The 15,973-nt window shown below is 43.1% G+C and overlaps 1 long non-coding RNA gene across 1 annotated transcript in view; it reads right to left on the bottom strand.

Annotated features, from left to right (window-relative positions):
• Window positions 1-15,655, bottom strand: part of LOC132213844 (uncharacterized) — a 96,470-nt gene extending 80,815 nt beyond the window's left edge. Inside the window, exon 1 of the long non-coding RNA XR_009448079.1 lies at window positions 15,271-15,655. This is a non-coding gene — a long non-coding RNA (uncharacterized LOC132213844). The remainder of the gene's footprint in view (window positions 1-15,270) is intronic.
• Between the last annotated feature and the right edge of the window lie 318 nt (window positions 15,656-15,973).

The raw sequence follows: 15,973 nt of genomic DNA on the forward strand, positions 1-15,973 counted from the left end.
ACACTATGCATGAAGGGTGATTTGGTGCCCAATGATCCTCAACATGTCCACATGCAAGGATTCACCACCACAAACATATTCAAAGTTTATTTGAGAAGGCAGCCAAATGAGTCCCACTGAGGGTAAAGTACAGTCATGTTAGTGGATGAGTGTGTGTGTTGGTGTTGCTGCTTGTGTTTTGTTCTTGTTTGCAAAGGATTGTTGGAAAACCATTTACCAAGTTCAGCACCAATTTTTACTTGTGGTTTGGATATTTTGATCTAAGATCTTTTGGGGATCAACTCTTCACAGACTGGGGGAGCCAGATTTTCTATTTTTGTTTTAATAATCCTTTTAGCCATAGAATTAAGGAGTGGACACTGGCTAGTTTTACAGAATACCTTATCCATAATTAAAGCATCTAATGAAGCTGAAACAAGAATATTATTTCTTATGGGTTTAAAAGCATGCAGATAATGTGTCTGATAAATCATGTAGGGGTTTTTAAATTATTAGTGCTTTAGAGATAAAGAAAGATTTAGGAAAATACCGTCCCCCCACCCCACCCCTGAAGCCCTCACACACATACCAATACAATACACTTCTAAAGGCCTACTTGGTTGTTGATGTTGTGTTTAAATGTCTAAATAAATTTCATTTTCAGTTTCTTAGTCACACCAACCACTTTCAAATGTTCCATAGCCACATGTGGCCAGTGGCTACTGTATGGGACAAGGCTGATTCTGAAATATTTCCAACATCTCAGATAGTTCTACTGGGCAGAGCTGCCTTAGAAGCTGGTTCAAAGCTTGCTTGTCAGCCTCCTCCTCATGGTAAACGCCCCCTCCACCCCCCCCCCCCCCGCTTTAGCCATCCTCCAATAATTCCAATCTGCATTGTCTTCTGCAAATGCCCTGGCCTGTGGGACTGTGTCTGCTCTTTCCAAAGCTTGGAGTGCTTGTTTGGAATCCAAGGCCTGGAGGAAGGAATTTTACTTTCTGAATAAGCCCTTTCTGATCTTTCCAATAAGGGCTCTGCCTCTGCTGAAGGCCCAGACCACACACTGGACCTTGCCGAGGCTCACTGCAGTTTGCTTCATGCTGCAGTCTCCCCAGGACCTGGGAGCCCCACTGCCAGGAGGGCAGGGCAAGTGCATGGGTTCTTGTTTCATATTTCATGACCTCTGGTTTTTGTTGTTTGTTTTATTAGATTTTTTAAAATATATTTTGTTATTGATTTCAGAGAGGAAAGGAGAGGGAGAGAGATATAGATAGAAACATCAATGAGAGAAAATCATTGATCTATGGCCTCATGCAAGCCCCACACTGTGGATCGAGCCTACAACCCAGGCATGTGCCCTGACTGGGAATCCAACCATGACTTTCTGGTTCATAGGTCATCTCTGCACCACTGAGCCACCATGCCAGCCGGGCTTGATTTTAATTTAAGATTGGAAATCAGGTAAGGGGATATAAAAGAATGAAGAGAGGGAAAGGTACATGTGGTGACAAAGTCTGATGAAGAAGGGAAGAAGTTATGGTTGTTAACGGTGTGGAAATATGGTTCTGTTTACAATAGAAGGGAAGAAGAGTGGTTGCTGCACTAAATACACCAGAGAAGAGTCCTATAACTAAAGTCCAATTTTGCCATTTGGCTTTATGGATCAGAGTGAGTTAATGATCCTCTCTAAACTTCAGTGGTTTTCATTAAAGACTAGGAATAGTAACACAGCACAGCAGGTCGTGAATATCACTTGTGAGATACTATATGTAAACGTGCCTCTTAAAAGATGAGAGAGGAGCCTCATACAAATGTGAGGGGTTATGCTTACTGAGAGCTTCCAGAAAAGAAGGGTGTGGAATAGGGAGAAACATATGTTTCCCTGGCCCCTCACAAACCCGCTTTATTCTGACAAAGCCCAGCCGACTGATAAAGTTCCAGTAGGCTCTCTGTGAGTTATCCACAGGGTTCTTTTTATCTCACAGAAATATTTATGTATCTATAAGTATCTATAATATTTTTTTTTATTCCACCCTCGTTGGGATGCAGTTATGGCTATTGAATGTTTACTTTTCAGACATTCCTTCTCCCTTTGAAGAAATCCAAGGAAGAAAGAGAAAAATGCTGACAAGTTTTCAAAGCCATGATTTACAGGAACGATTTCTGAAAAGCAAGTGGACAACATCCGAATTCATCATCAAATAATATTTCTAAAGCACCCTCTAGTGCCTGGCCACACGCCCGATGACTCAGTGCCTGGAGAGGCTGCAAAGTTTTTAAAGGAAAATGGAACCTCTTGTTGGCTCCTGAGAAGAAAGTCTCTTTACTCAGGGTTCCTTACGACTATCTCTAAATAGGTATCAAGAATGGATCGCTTTAGAAAAATGCAATACAATTAGAAACCTCAATACTATTAAATGCAATTCAAATTCCAGTTTGAAATACATGTTAAAACTGAAAAGGCCACGTCAAAAATTATACCAGGAATTAGATGAATTTGAAATCTAAGTAAATCGCAGGGCAGGAAAATCTACTCGGTAAGTGAGAAAGTTTTGAGCCTGACGAAAGGTAAGTTTTTTAAGAGTAGATGGGGCCACCTAGCAGGGATGCTAGGCACATCTGACATCTGATTATGCTGTGACTGGTCCTAGCCTATGGTCCTTATCCAGACAATTCTCAAGTGGTCTAGTGAAAAGAATGCAGTCTGTAGATTCAGAAGGCTCGTGGTCTAGGCTCAGCCCCACCACGTATTTGGCTGTGTGACTTGGAACGCATTGCATAAGATTTATGGACCTTAGTTTCTTCACATGTAAAATAGAGATAGCTCTGCCAACTTCATGGAATTGTTTAGACTTTAGAAGATTAAATAAGATACAATGGACTAGTTCCTTGAACATAGTATTTGCCTCCAAAATACCATCATTTTTCCAGTTGTCTGATTGATTTGGCAATCAGTGATTTTATAATACGCATTCAATATAATTCTTGTCCATATCTCCTCAAAGGAAATTTCACTTTCTCTTCATCTTATCATTCCCACATCTTGGAAAATGAGATCGTGTTTTTACATCATGGTGTTGAAAAATAGCAGAGTCAATTCCTGCATAGGTTAGTTGACTTTAAATACACATATCCAGTTATTGATTTTTATTGCTCATTCATTCACTTGTTCATTCATTCACATAATCCCAAACTCTTAAATCTAGAATGGTCCCTTTACTAACTAGAAACTTATTAATAAGATGAAACGGATGTTTTTATTATACACGGCAGATCTCTACAGCAGATGAAAAAAAGAATACTGAATCATTTTAAGCAGTCACTTTGAAAATGACTTTTGAACATAGAAGAACTGGGCTTGTTCAAGCAAATTATATTTCAAAGTTTTACTTGCAAGGTTATTTATTACTGCGTGGAATCTCACTCCTGTGGCTAGGGTCAAAGAAAATGGGGACACAGGTGCCTGCCTATTTGCACAGACATTAAAGAGTGTTGTAAAATGAGCTGAGGCCTTTTAAGTTACTGTCTTTTCCTTTATAATAATAATCTCTTCAATTTTACAAGGTCTATATTATTTTTAGGTAAGAAAACACTGTAGAGTTCATGTTTTATTGTTCCTTGCAGTTACATAAATTATATTTGGCCAAAACAAATGTAATTCCTACTGTGTGAACTGGGAATCCAAAATGTTGATTTTCCTCAAGTTATAAACAATGTGAAGATATGTTATACTGGGTCACAATTTTCCAGAGCAGAGAAAAATATATAACTCAGTTTTAATAACAAAACTGCATATATCATTAAAGTTTCCTGCTCCACACAGAATGTATTATATTACTCTGCCCAGCAAGAAACATCCTTTGTGTAGACCACAATAGGATTCTAAAGTCCTATTTGATTGAATGGAAAACGTCTTAGCCATTTTTTTTTAATGTAATGCTTAAATGCTCATGGAAATTCTTCTTTGTCTTTGCTAGTGAATATTAAATTTCTTCTCACTAAATTTGAATGCCATGAATTTTGTAAACAACAAGGTCTGGGGACAAACATCACGATCTTTTTCCCACTATTAAGGAATCTTCATATTTTTAGCATCATAGAAGCAGATGTCTGCTCCTTTGTAACACCAATGAACCTTATTTATCCATGTATTATATCAACTTCAAGTTGCATTATAGCAATTTACATATAAGCGCATCTATTTAAGTAGGCTTGTAAGTTAGCAAAACAGAGCCCAGATCACCTTATCTTTGTGTTCTCAGACCCTGGTCCAATGCTTAGCATCAAGTTGGAGCTCTAAAAATGTTAAGTGAAGAAAAAAATGCTATAAATATCACCACCAAATCATAAATTTGGTTTATACATAACCTGTCCTGCTCGTAATTTAAAATTCAGGAGATTTAAAAATGTAACTACTTTTTACAACATTGAAGGAAAGATTATTATCTTCATTTTAAAATAACATAGATGGTATTAGCTAGACTAGCTTCCTTATTTCACAAGTGAAGATGTGGGGGCCTGAAAAAAGAAAGTGTCTTTGCTTTTGCTAATGTCACAAAACTGGAGGCAAAACTGATCCTAATTATGTTCCTCATGTTGTTTGTCTGATACAAATGTCATATATGTTAATTAACAACATTTTGACAAATTCAAAAGTACAAAAAGGAGCCAACAAACTCATGAAAAGAGACACATTAAAAGCTAGAGAAATGCAAATTAAAAACCACTAGGAGATACCGCCTCACATTCATTAGGATGGCTAACATAAAACAGATACACAGAATAAAGCAAGTGTTGGTAAAGATGTGGAGTAATTGGAACGCCTGTTCATTGTGGGCAGAGTTGTAAAATGACAACTACTATGAAAAACAGTACGGTGGTTCCTCAAATATTTTAAAATTATATTTTAATAAAACTTTCAGTACTCTGGGGTGAGGAGGGCAGGGGTGGGCTAGAAGGGGTCAATGGTGGGAAAAGGGGGTTATATGTAACTAGGGGCCCGGTGCACGAAATTCGTGCACTGGGTGTGTGTGTGGGGGGGAGTGTCCCTCAGCCCAGCCTGCCCCCTCTCACATACTGGGAGCCCTCAGGCGTTGACCCCCATCACCCTCCAATCGCAGGATCGGCCCCTTGCCCAGGCCTGATGCCTCGGCCAGAGGCATAGACCCCCATCACCCTCCGATCGCCTGATCAGCCCCTTGCCCAGGCCTGACGCCTCTGACAGAGGTGTCAGGCTTGGACAGGGGACCCCCATCTCCCCCTGATCAATGGCTCTGGCCCCCGCCCAGGCCTGAGGCCTCTGGCCCAGGAATCATGCCTGGGCAGGGGACCCCCATCTCCCTCTGATCGCTTGCTCCACCCCCCGCCCAAGCCTGACGCCTCTGACCCAGGCTTCAGGCCTGGGCAAGGGGACCATCATATCCCCCCAATCCCCGGCTCCGCCCCCCACCCAGGCCTGATGCCTCGGCCAGAGGAGTTGACCCTCATCACCCTCCGATCACCAATCACTGGATCGGCCCCTTGACCAGGCCTGAGGCCTCTGGCCTAGGTGTCCGGCCCGGGCAGCGGGGACCCGCAGCTGCAGCGGCCCCGCGATCGTGGGCTCCGCTTTAGGCCCAGGCAAGGGACCCCTAGCTCCCGGGACTGCCAGCTTCGACCGTGCCCAGCTCCCATCGCTGGCTCCACCCCTACTTCCTGCTATCACTGGCCAGGGCGGCAAAGGTGCCTGATTCTCCGATCATGGCTGGGGGGCAGGGCAAAGGCGGCCCCAGGGCCGCCTTTGCCCTGCCCCCCAGCTCTTAGCTCCCCCCTGGGTTTCCGATCACTGTCAGTGGCAGGGGGCTTCTTCCTGCTTTCCCTTTCGCCTCCCTGCATTGTGCCTACATATGCAAATTAACCGCCATCTTGTTGGCAGTTAACTGCCAATCTTAGTTGGCAGTTAACTGTCAATCATAGTTGGCAGTTAACTGCCAATCATAGTTGGCAGTTAATTTGCATATAGCCCTGATTAGCCAATGAAAAGGGTATCGTCGTACGCCAATTACCATTTTTCTCTTTTATTAGATAGGATACTTTCAACAAAATGACATTTAAAAATCTTTCAGTACTATTTCTTGAAAAATCCTGCTAGAGTTTTGCACAAGGCTAGACAAATTATTACAAACTTGTATAAAGAAGTATACAATATTTTTTGGTATAAAGTCTACTCATGAAGTTTGGAATAACTGTTGTAACATCAATGGCAATCATAATCTATACTAATAAAGAGCTAATATGCTAATGGTTGATATGCCGTAATGGGTAACGACCAGGTCATTAACATATTAGCTGGGGCATTGCTCAGAGGATGGAGCGGAAGCAGGGAGGCGCCCGGAGGAGGCAGGACCATCCTGTGCTGAGGAGGGCAGGAGTGAGAGTGCATAGCACCCCCCTCACCAGTCCTTCGCCACCTCCCCCGCCCCCCCCCCGCCCCCCCGCTCTCACTCTGAGTGCCCCGCGGCCCACCTGCCAGAGGAAGGAGCACAGTGCAGCAGGCAGGAGGCTTCCACACTCTCCTCAGGAACCAGGATGGGGTGGAGCCACCGCATTGCTCCAGAGACGGGAAGAAGCGGGAAGGCACCCAGAGAAGGTGGGACCAGCCCTATGTGACTCAAGGGACTGAGGGCAGGGCTTGAAGTGGCCAGAGAAGGCCAGACGGTTTGGGGGCTGGGCCAGATGTGCTGGAGCTCTGCGTGGACAGGTTTGAGTGTCAAGGCAGGGCGGCCCTGCGTGATTTCAAGTTGCGCGCTGGGCTCCTAGTGATAAATAGAACTGTATCTGCCAGGTCTTGCATTTACTGCCAGGCCATATTAGTTGAATCCATACAGCAGCCTTATGGGACATGTGCTCTTATGATGGTCATTTTACAGAGAACCCAACCAGGGCCGGGAACATTTACATAACCGGCCATGACCACTCCGCGGTGTTGATGAAGCCGCGCTCTGACCACACTCCGTGTGTCTATGTTGCCGCTAAAGGTCACTAAGCTGTTTCAAAGTCTTTCTAAGATTAACGTTCCCTTCAGAGGACTTTGCTAGAGGTGCCTTTATGCTTCTAAGATATTTTTAACTTTTGTTCTCAACATTTTGGGTTCTGCAGTCTTCTGCTGGTTTTGGATGGCTTTAACATTTTTTCATTACATTTTCTTATTTCTAGTGTCTAAACACTTTATTAAACTCTTACTAATACCAAGAGGCACCTTCGAATTTTCTTCACTTTTCTGGTTGTGAAATTATGTCTTATTGCAAATAACAATAATCTATTTATAATTCTGTTACATTTCTTGTAGTAATAGCTATGAGTTCTATAACCATCTATACTAATAAAAGAGGAATATGCAAATTGTCCGGGATGCCAACACAGTAACAGTAATGACCTGCAGGTTGCCTGGGGCGACAAGGCCAGCAGGGGGGTTAGTGAGGGATGACCAAACGACTGAACAGCAGGCTGTGTGGGGTGACCAGGCTGGCGGGGGGGCAGTTGGGGGTGACTAGGCCAGTGTGTGTGTGTGGGGGGAAGTTAGGGGCAACCAAGTTGGCAGGCAGAGGCAGTAAGGGGTGACCAGGCTGGCGGGGGGGCAGTTGGGGGTGATCAGGCCAGCAGGCAAAGGTGGTTAGGGGTGATCAGGCTGGCGGGGGGGCAGTTAGGGGCAATCAGCAGGCAAGCAGGTGAGCACTTAGGAGCCAGCGGACCTGGATTGTGAGAGGGATCGGGCCTAAACCGGCAGTTGGACATCCCCTGAGGGGTCCCGGATTGGAGAGGGTGCAGGCTGGGCTGAGGCCCCCCCGACCATGCATGAATTTCGTGCACTGAGCCTCTAGTTAGAATAATAAAGGCACAGAGCATGTATGGGCGTTTTATTCCAAAATATAACAGGTAACCAATGGGATATCACTGTTAGGTTAGATCAACGGTTCTCAACCTGTGGGTCGCGACCCCTTTGGGGGTGGAACGACCCTTTCACAGGGGTCACCTAAATACATTCTGCATATCAGATATTTACATTATGATTCATAACAGTAGCAAAATTACAGTTATGAAGTAGCAATGAAAATAATTTTATGGTTGGGGGTCACCACAACATGAGAAACTGTATTAAAGGGTTGCGGCATTAGGAAGGTTGAGAACCATTGGGTTAGATTATTAATCATGTTTTATGTGTTTATAATATTTTCTTCAATTAAAAATAAAGTTAATTTTATTCAAAATCTTTTGACATTTATTGAGATGATAATATATGAATCCCTCCCACCTTCTATTTGTCTTATGTAAAAAAAAATGACAACTACATTTTCTTGACAATTATTATATTCTAATCACCGTTTAAAACAATTTACATTCAATTGCTTATTTAATCTTCTCAAAAAGCCTATGAAATAGGCACTGGATTTTTTTTTAAACTTTTTTTCTATTCACAGGTGAGGAAACTGAGCACAGAGTACTTAGCCATTTGCACAAGGTCATATAACTAGTTAGTGGCAAAGCTGAGATTCAAGTCCAGCCTGATCTGCCTCTAAAGCTAATGATCTTAAACACTCAGAGACCTGAGGGCATCAATAGAGAAGGCTTGAGCAACTCTTCAGAATTAGAATCTGTAACAGGAAGACAGAGAGAGAAGGCTATTCTATACATACATACAAGAACTGGATCGTTCTAAAAAGAAAAATATTTTAGAAATCACCTCTGAAATATGCTTTTATATGTCCAGGATGAGCTCAGGTGCTCACCCACCCACTTTCCTGTCTTTTCATAATGGGAAGTAAATAAGACAGAGAAAGAAAGAGCTCGATTGTTCTCTCTGCTGACCAGAATTGGGGAGTTCTGAGATTCTGAAACTCAGGAAGTCTGAATGGCTATGAGGAATCAGAAAGAAGGGAGGGTGTAGGTGAAACATCTCAGCAGGGAAACTGGGCTCACGGATACCAGCCATTGGTGCCTGTACAAAGACCAGACAGAAAGACATTCCATCAGACAGTAGGTGTGGTTGTGTGACTGAGGAACTGAAATGTTCAAATACGAATTTTCAGAGCCCTAGCTGGTGTTGCTCAATGGATAGATCATAGGCCTGTGGACGGAAGGGTCCCAGGTTTGATTCCGGTCAGGGGCACATGCCTGGGTTGGGGTTGTGGGCTCGATCCCCAGTAGGGGGCATGCAGGAGGCAGCCAATCAATGATTCTCTCTCATCATTGATGTTTCTATCCCTCTATTTCCCCCCCTTTCTCTCTGAAATCAATAAAAATATATTAAAAAAACAAATTTTCAGAGATTTTTTTCAATAAATATAATAAAATTTTTTTTTGTAGATTTTTTTACTACCATGAAGCAATTGCATAGATTAAATCAGGCTATCATAAAATAATCTACTGCTGCTTCTTCAATATGAATGCGTGAATCATCATACCTATAAATAAATATGAATCTCTTTTACACATTATTTTCTTTTTTACATCTACTCTTAGTAATATGTATAACATCTATGGTGATTGTGTCATATAAGATAATATTGAGGTAGGTACTGACAGATGATTCATCTTGTAAACAGACAACACAAACTTTTGATATTGATAAATACGGCACAGTAATATAAATATATTTCCTCTTCCTTTTGATTTTCTTCATAACATTTTTCCCTCGCTTACTTTACTGTAAGAATACAGCATACAATACATATACAGAATATGTGTTAACAGTTTATGTTATTAGTAAGGCTTCTGCCAACTGAAGGTTATTAGTAGTTAAGTTTGAGGGGAGTCAAAAATTATACACAGATTTTCAACTGCATAGAGGGCTGGGCTCCTAAGCCTGCATTGTTCCAGGGTTCACTGTATATATATATATATATATATATATATATATATATATATATATATATATATTCTCCCACTGTCTCCTCCATAACCAGGCCACAGTTTCTCCCCCAACAATGTCCAAACTACCCCTTCTTTTCAAAATAAAAAGAAATTGACTAAGTCTAGAAGCACTTTGTTTATCCTGTTTAGTCATCAGCATTAAAAAATCATATCTAGCCATGATCTTGGCCGTTCCTTGTTCCACACTTTTTCTCCAAACAGATCGAAATTCAAATCATATTCTGAGCATGGTGTTTAAGACAAGAGAAAATGTTTAGAAGTGTTTTTGTCCTACGTGGTTCACATTTTTTAAAGTTTTGGCATTGAGAGTCACGGGCTTTAGTTATTTGGAATATTATCTATAATAAATAGCCCATTCCCTGGTGATGGTAAATAAATGAGGCATCACTCCATTGCACTTACACTGATTTATGCACCACGATGTGGAGAGTGTCCCATCTGACAATGCAAAGAGTGAACACGGTCAGTTTGTTTTGTTGCTATGTGTACTGTTGGGTCCCAGGATACCTTGCGCTGGAAGGAAGCCCTGCAGAGTGACAGGGTTACATAATTCTACCTTCTCCGTAAACTGTCTTGGGCCTCAGCGTCCCCAGCTCAGATGTCTGTCTATCAGTCGACATGTGGGTCCTGCATTGCTCATTCTGGTTTGACCCTCAGCCAAGAACTTTTACAGAAGCCTGAGCCCTGACTTCCTTCCTAAGCAACTACCACTGTGAGAGCAGTAACCAATTCCTGCGCCTGATGACAGGAAATGGGGTGCTCGCCCTTTTCAAAGGAAAGGCAATGAGAAACCGTTCCCCTGCAGGTGGGGTTTTCTGGCTCACGGAAGGGTTAGGAATGAAATTAGCCATTGAAAATTTCATTCAGATCCATCCAGACGTGGCAGAGTACAGCGGACGCAGGCCTTTCCACGTTAGGTGATCAAGTCCAATTTCTCTCCACGTCTGTGCTCCAAAGCAGACAGCTGCGAAACCCTTCGCAACTGTTTTCCAAGTACCCAGTTGCTTCCAGAGTCTACAGAGATAGAACACCCCAGAATGAGGTCTGAACCCTGACCCCACGGGCTTGCGATCTAGTCTGGAAGGCCAGAGTCACCCACACAAACTGCTCGGGAAGTAGGCTGTGCACCACAGAGCAGCCGGCCATGTGGGTCAGACAATAGGGAGTTCAGAGCCAACAACTGCTCAGAGTGTGGTGCAGCCAACTGCAGGAGAAATGGGAATGTGACAAAACGGTCTAAGTAAGATGCCTGATTTGGACATTTCAACCCCTACTGTTTCCTTTCTTCCAACTTCGGTTTTCCTGTAACAGGTCAAAACCACTTTGTAGCGGTAATCGCTTTAAAACGAGTTTTAAACTAATATGCCCCCACGTAAACACAACGTTCTCATTTTGGATGGGCCTACCATCCATCCATCGCCCTGACACACTCCAGCAAAACGATGCACAATCCATCACAGAGCTTTCTGCCCGCTGTTCCCCTGTTCAAATGCATCACGGGCTCCCTAAGGACAACATGGACAACATCAATCGGCCTCTGCTTGGAGTCGCATTGTCTTCCCAGCAGGGCCTCCTCACCCACCAGACATGAGCGACACTATATGGGCTTATTTTTTAGGACATCTTTAGTAATGTCCCCCATTCCCTACCGTTACAAACCTACCATCTGTGACCTCAGGTGACCATGCTATTTTATAGATGGACAGTATAACTGGTTTGATTGTTTCCCGTGTGTAGGTGTTATTTGTCTAGCTGGATAACATTTTCTCTTGTATAGGCGTGTGCAGTATAATTGGAAAAGTTTTTACTTTTCCATAACATGTAACACATAGATGTTTAATAAATCCCTCGTTGATAAGTTTTAATACCTGAGGAACTAGAGCAAGGTGACCAGCATATGGTAACTGGTGCATGCAGGGCCAGGACTAGGATGAGGTTAGTGGGGTGCTTGGGGGGCAAGATTTAAGGTGGTGCTCACACTTAGTTGTACACCTCCACCTTGCACTTGTACAACCGAGAGGAGTGCCTCCTTAAACTCTACGTCCTAGATTCTTCCCTTGCCTCACCCTGGAAGCTGCCTTGATTAGATAATAGTAGGAAGTGTTTTTGCAAAATTTGACTTTATAAGTTAAAAGTAGATGGTGGCATTGTTACCCTCATAGCTGTTCATAAACAAGACCCATATGTGTGCATGCAGAGAAGGGGCTAATGCCACCAGACTGGCTTCCCTACCACGGTGGCAAACACATTAGGGTTTGAGAGGTATGGCTTTGGTGAAAAGAGATTGACTCTCAGTGAGATCTACCCAGCATCAAGGCCTAACTTCACCTTCATCACCTTAGTAGACTTAACCACCAAATAGTATTTGGCAAAACTGTATAATGGTAATAATGAGAAGAAAGAGGAGAAGAAAAAAGGAAGAAAAGGAAGAGAAGGAGGAGGGAAGGAGAAAAAAGTAAGTTTTTTTATGGAGACTCATTGGAATGATATGAGTGACATACAAAACCCTAAATAAAACTTAGTGATTGTTTGTGTTTATTACCCTGGCTTGCTGTGTGTGTGTGTGTGTGTGTGTGTGTGTGTGTTCATACAATTGCTCAGATATAGCATTCTTCGCACATTATCTCTAAATGTGCATGCATAATCCTAATATACATTAAAATTCCTGCACATGCATTGCCTGCCTAATAATGGAGTGAGAGGTTGGTTAAACAGAAATTTATCCTGAGTGCTTCCCGCCACTATGGAAAGGAGTTATTGAATGGGGCCACCTAAAAAGTATCTTTGGGTTCAAGGTTCTATGTCATAGAGACTATTTGTTTTGTTCAACTGCTAATTGGGAGACTTGGAGGTTAGTAGTTTCTTTGTGCGATTAACAAAAAGTAAGAACTCAGTAGGAACAACAGATGTGGGGACAAAATGACAGGTTCAAGTTTGAATTGCTAGTGGCACCCACAGGGGACTGTTGATTCCTCTAGAACAGCGGTTCTCAACCTGTGGGCCGCGACCCCTTTGGCAGTCAAACGACCCTTTCACAGGGGTCGCCTAAGACCATCCTGCATATCAGATATTTACATTACGATTCATAACAGTAGCAACATTACAGTTATGAAGTAGCAACAAAAATAATTTTATGGTTGGGTCACAACATGAGGAACTGTATTTAAAGGGCCAGAAGGTTGAGAACCACTGCTCTAGAAAAATGAAGGCACTTCCAAAATAAGGGGGTGGTTTCCTAATAATTCATCTTAAGTAGTGAAATACATACCCCACAGGTCCCAATGAAGGCACTTATGTGCTTCCTGAAATGGTTTTATTTAAAAAAATACCATGCCTAGGTGTGTGGCGGTGAACCTGGTATGTCTAGTAAAATGATTCGCCAGTTGAAGCCACGCCTATGATTAGGCGTGATGTTTCCACGACTTATTCTGGCAAGAGTGGCCTGGCATCGAATCAATGAATCCATACATGCCCAGCTCTGGGGCACAAGTGATCTTACCTAGATTAACTAGGCAATTGTGACCATCTAGACCTGATTTGAAAAATGGCTCTGTAGGCCTTAGCCAGATTGGCTCAGTGGATAGTGCGCTGGCCTGCGGACTGAAGGGTCCTGGGTTCCATTCCAGTCAAGGGCATGTACCTTGGTTTCAGGCTCGATCCCCGGTCCCGATTGGGGCGTGTGCAGGAGGCACCAATCCATGTGTCTCTCTCACATCGATGTTTCTCTTTCTCTGTCTCTCCCCCTCCCTTCAACGCTCTAAAAAAAAAAAAAAAAAAAAAAAAAAGGAAAAATATCCTCAGGTGAGGATTAACAAAATAAGTAAATAAATAAAAATGTTGTAAAAATAGCCATGAAGCCAAAATGGATAAAAATGTAAAACATTTACTCTGGGCAGCATTGCAGGTACAAAGACTCCCAGATCAGGTGATTTCTCAGGGCTTTCAGGGCTATTTGCAATAATGATAGCATTTGGATGCAAACTTTCCACCTCTTCGATTTTCAATTTGAATAATGAACAATTCATTTTTCCCAACCTTACTAAAAAAGAAAGGAAAAGAAATCTATTCTTTTTGTGTCTTTGTTGCTTTGGTCATTCTTTTGCCTGGGTGCCCTGACGATGTATACGTCTGCCAAATTCAGAGGTGGTTTCCAAAGTTATTCTAAGGCAAGTTGCCTTCCAATGTGACTTTAAGGAGAAAGAGAATGAACCAGTTAAAGGGTCTACTATTAATAATCCATTAATAATTTAATATTTGGGACAAGTAAGCAAAGCCAGATGTTAACTGAAACGTCTCCCGCTTGGGTTGGAGCCTGGACACTCCCAGCCGAGTTAAAGCACTCCAGCCTGGTGCCCGGGCGTCAGCGTGTGGGCCAGGACCCAGTCACACAGCTTTCACTGCCCAATCAGGGCACTTAGAACAACGAACGTAACACGAAATAAAGACATGTTAACAAATAAACCCTTCTACACACATACCAACCATTACACTCAGGCATGAGGTGGGGGTGGGGGGAGCCTGGTATTAATAACCTCAAATTCTTTTGTATTAACAACCCAATTCTATTGGTAGCCCACCCAACTGATGGCTCGAACCCTTCCAGACTCATTTAAGGGACGTGGGGAGTCGGATTGACTTCTCAATGGCCCATTCATCCTTTAAACGTTTACTCTGTCGCCTGCACAGCTCTAACCTAAAGCTGGATTTCATACATAAAAACTGACCTCCAGCCCCCACTGCTCCTGCCAAGTCCCAGCGAAGGCTCTGGGAATAACTTAGAGTTGGCCATAGTGACAAGTTTAAGATTCAGTTATTAAGTGTAGTAATTTATTTTTACTATGTTTGTAAAATGGCTTTCGCCCAAACTAACTCCACTCCCCTTCACAGCCAAAAGGCCCAAGATAGCAACGTGATCCTCACAGCGACAGGGCTGCGCTCTCCCTTGTTTAAGGCCACGTCAAACAGAAGGACTTCTACGGAATTCAGATGGAGACATTTCTCTTTTGCCTTAGTTTGGGGAGAAAAAAAAATTGATTTCCCTCTGATAGCTGTAATGGATGGCGAGGACGGCGGAGTAATCAGGCCCAGCTCGAGGCAAATGCCAAAAGTTTCCCAGAAGGATAAATCTTGTTTCCTGCCTTACTTCACAGCATTAAGCCTGAAACAAGTCATGTTCTGTGGCTTGGATGCTGTGCCTCTATCAGCTTGGGTTCCTGGCTCACGGTTGGGAACATTGTATTGGTCTGTAACCCCGGGAAGGTTTTCTTGAAGCAAGAAATCACGGTGCCGGTATCTCCAGCTCCCTTTCCATTTATTTGTTCTATTAATACTAGCAAATGAGCGCTGGCTGGTAAGTGGATCACAGGAGACAGTTACACTCACCAGGTGCAGCCGGCCGAGCCGGTGATTTAGCGCTGGGCTTTGGTAACCGTCTTTCCCAGGGGCTGCATGAAAGATGCCTCCTCAGAAAGGATTTTGTTTTGGAAAATAATAACCGCACCTCATCTGTGCTCGGTGTATTCTCAGCAGGTTCAGGGGGAGATCTTTTCTGTCGAGTTCAGGGGAAGGCTTGGACCTTGCGGTCTCTCGGTGTCTTAAATGAAACCAAATCCTACGGGGGTTGCACTGGTTTATGGTGAGTAACAAGCGACTTCCTGTTTCGAAGCAGAATGGGCTTGAAGAGGCTTATAAAAAAGACTCAAAAGGTTTCTTGGACATCAAATGGCTCTAGTAAAACATTTTGATGAGTTAAGTGTAAATGCATCAGCAGCATACGGATTAAATTCCCTTCTAAATAAACAGGCACGGAGAACATGTTTGGCAAAATGCATTCTGAGTTTTGCAAAACTGAAAACATTTGAGGAAGGAGTGTGAGACATTTGATGAGCTCTGAAAGCAGCCGGACTGCCCATCCCGGACTTGAATATTTTCTTTGGATGTTTTGCAGATGTCAAATAAATTAGGGCGCAGATATTAAAAGCGATGTCTGCTGCAGAAGCGATCAGCTGCCCTCTGGTTAGGAGGGTGGGTTAGGAGGTTGTTTCTGTGGAGACCCAGTCCGTGGCTGTGTGCATGATGAGAGCCC

Source organism: Myotis daubentonii, chromosome 12 (assembly GCF_963259705.1).
Source record: "Myotis daubentonii chromosome 12, mMyoDau2.1, whole genome shotgun sequence".
Classification (NCBI taxonomy): Eukaryota; Metazoa; Chordata; class Mammalia; order Chiroptera; family Vespertilionidae; genus Myotis; species Myotis daubentonii.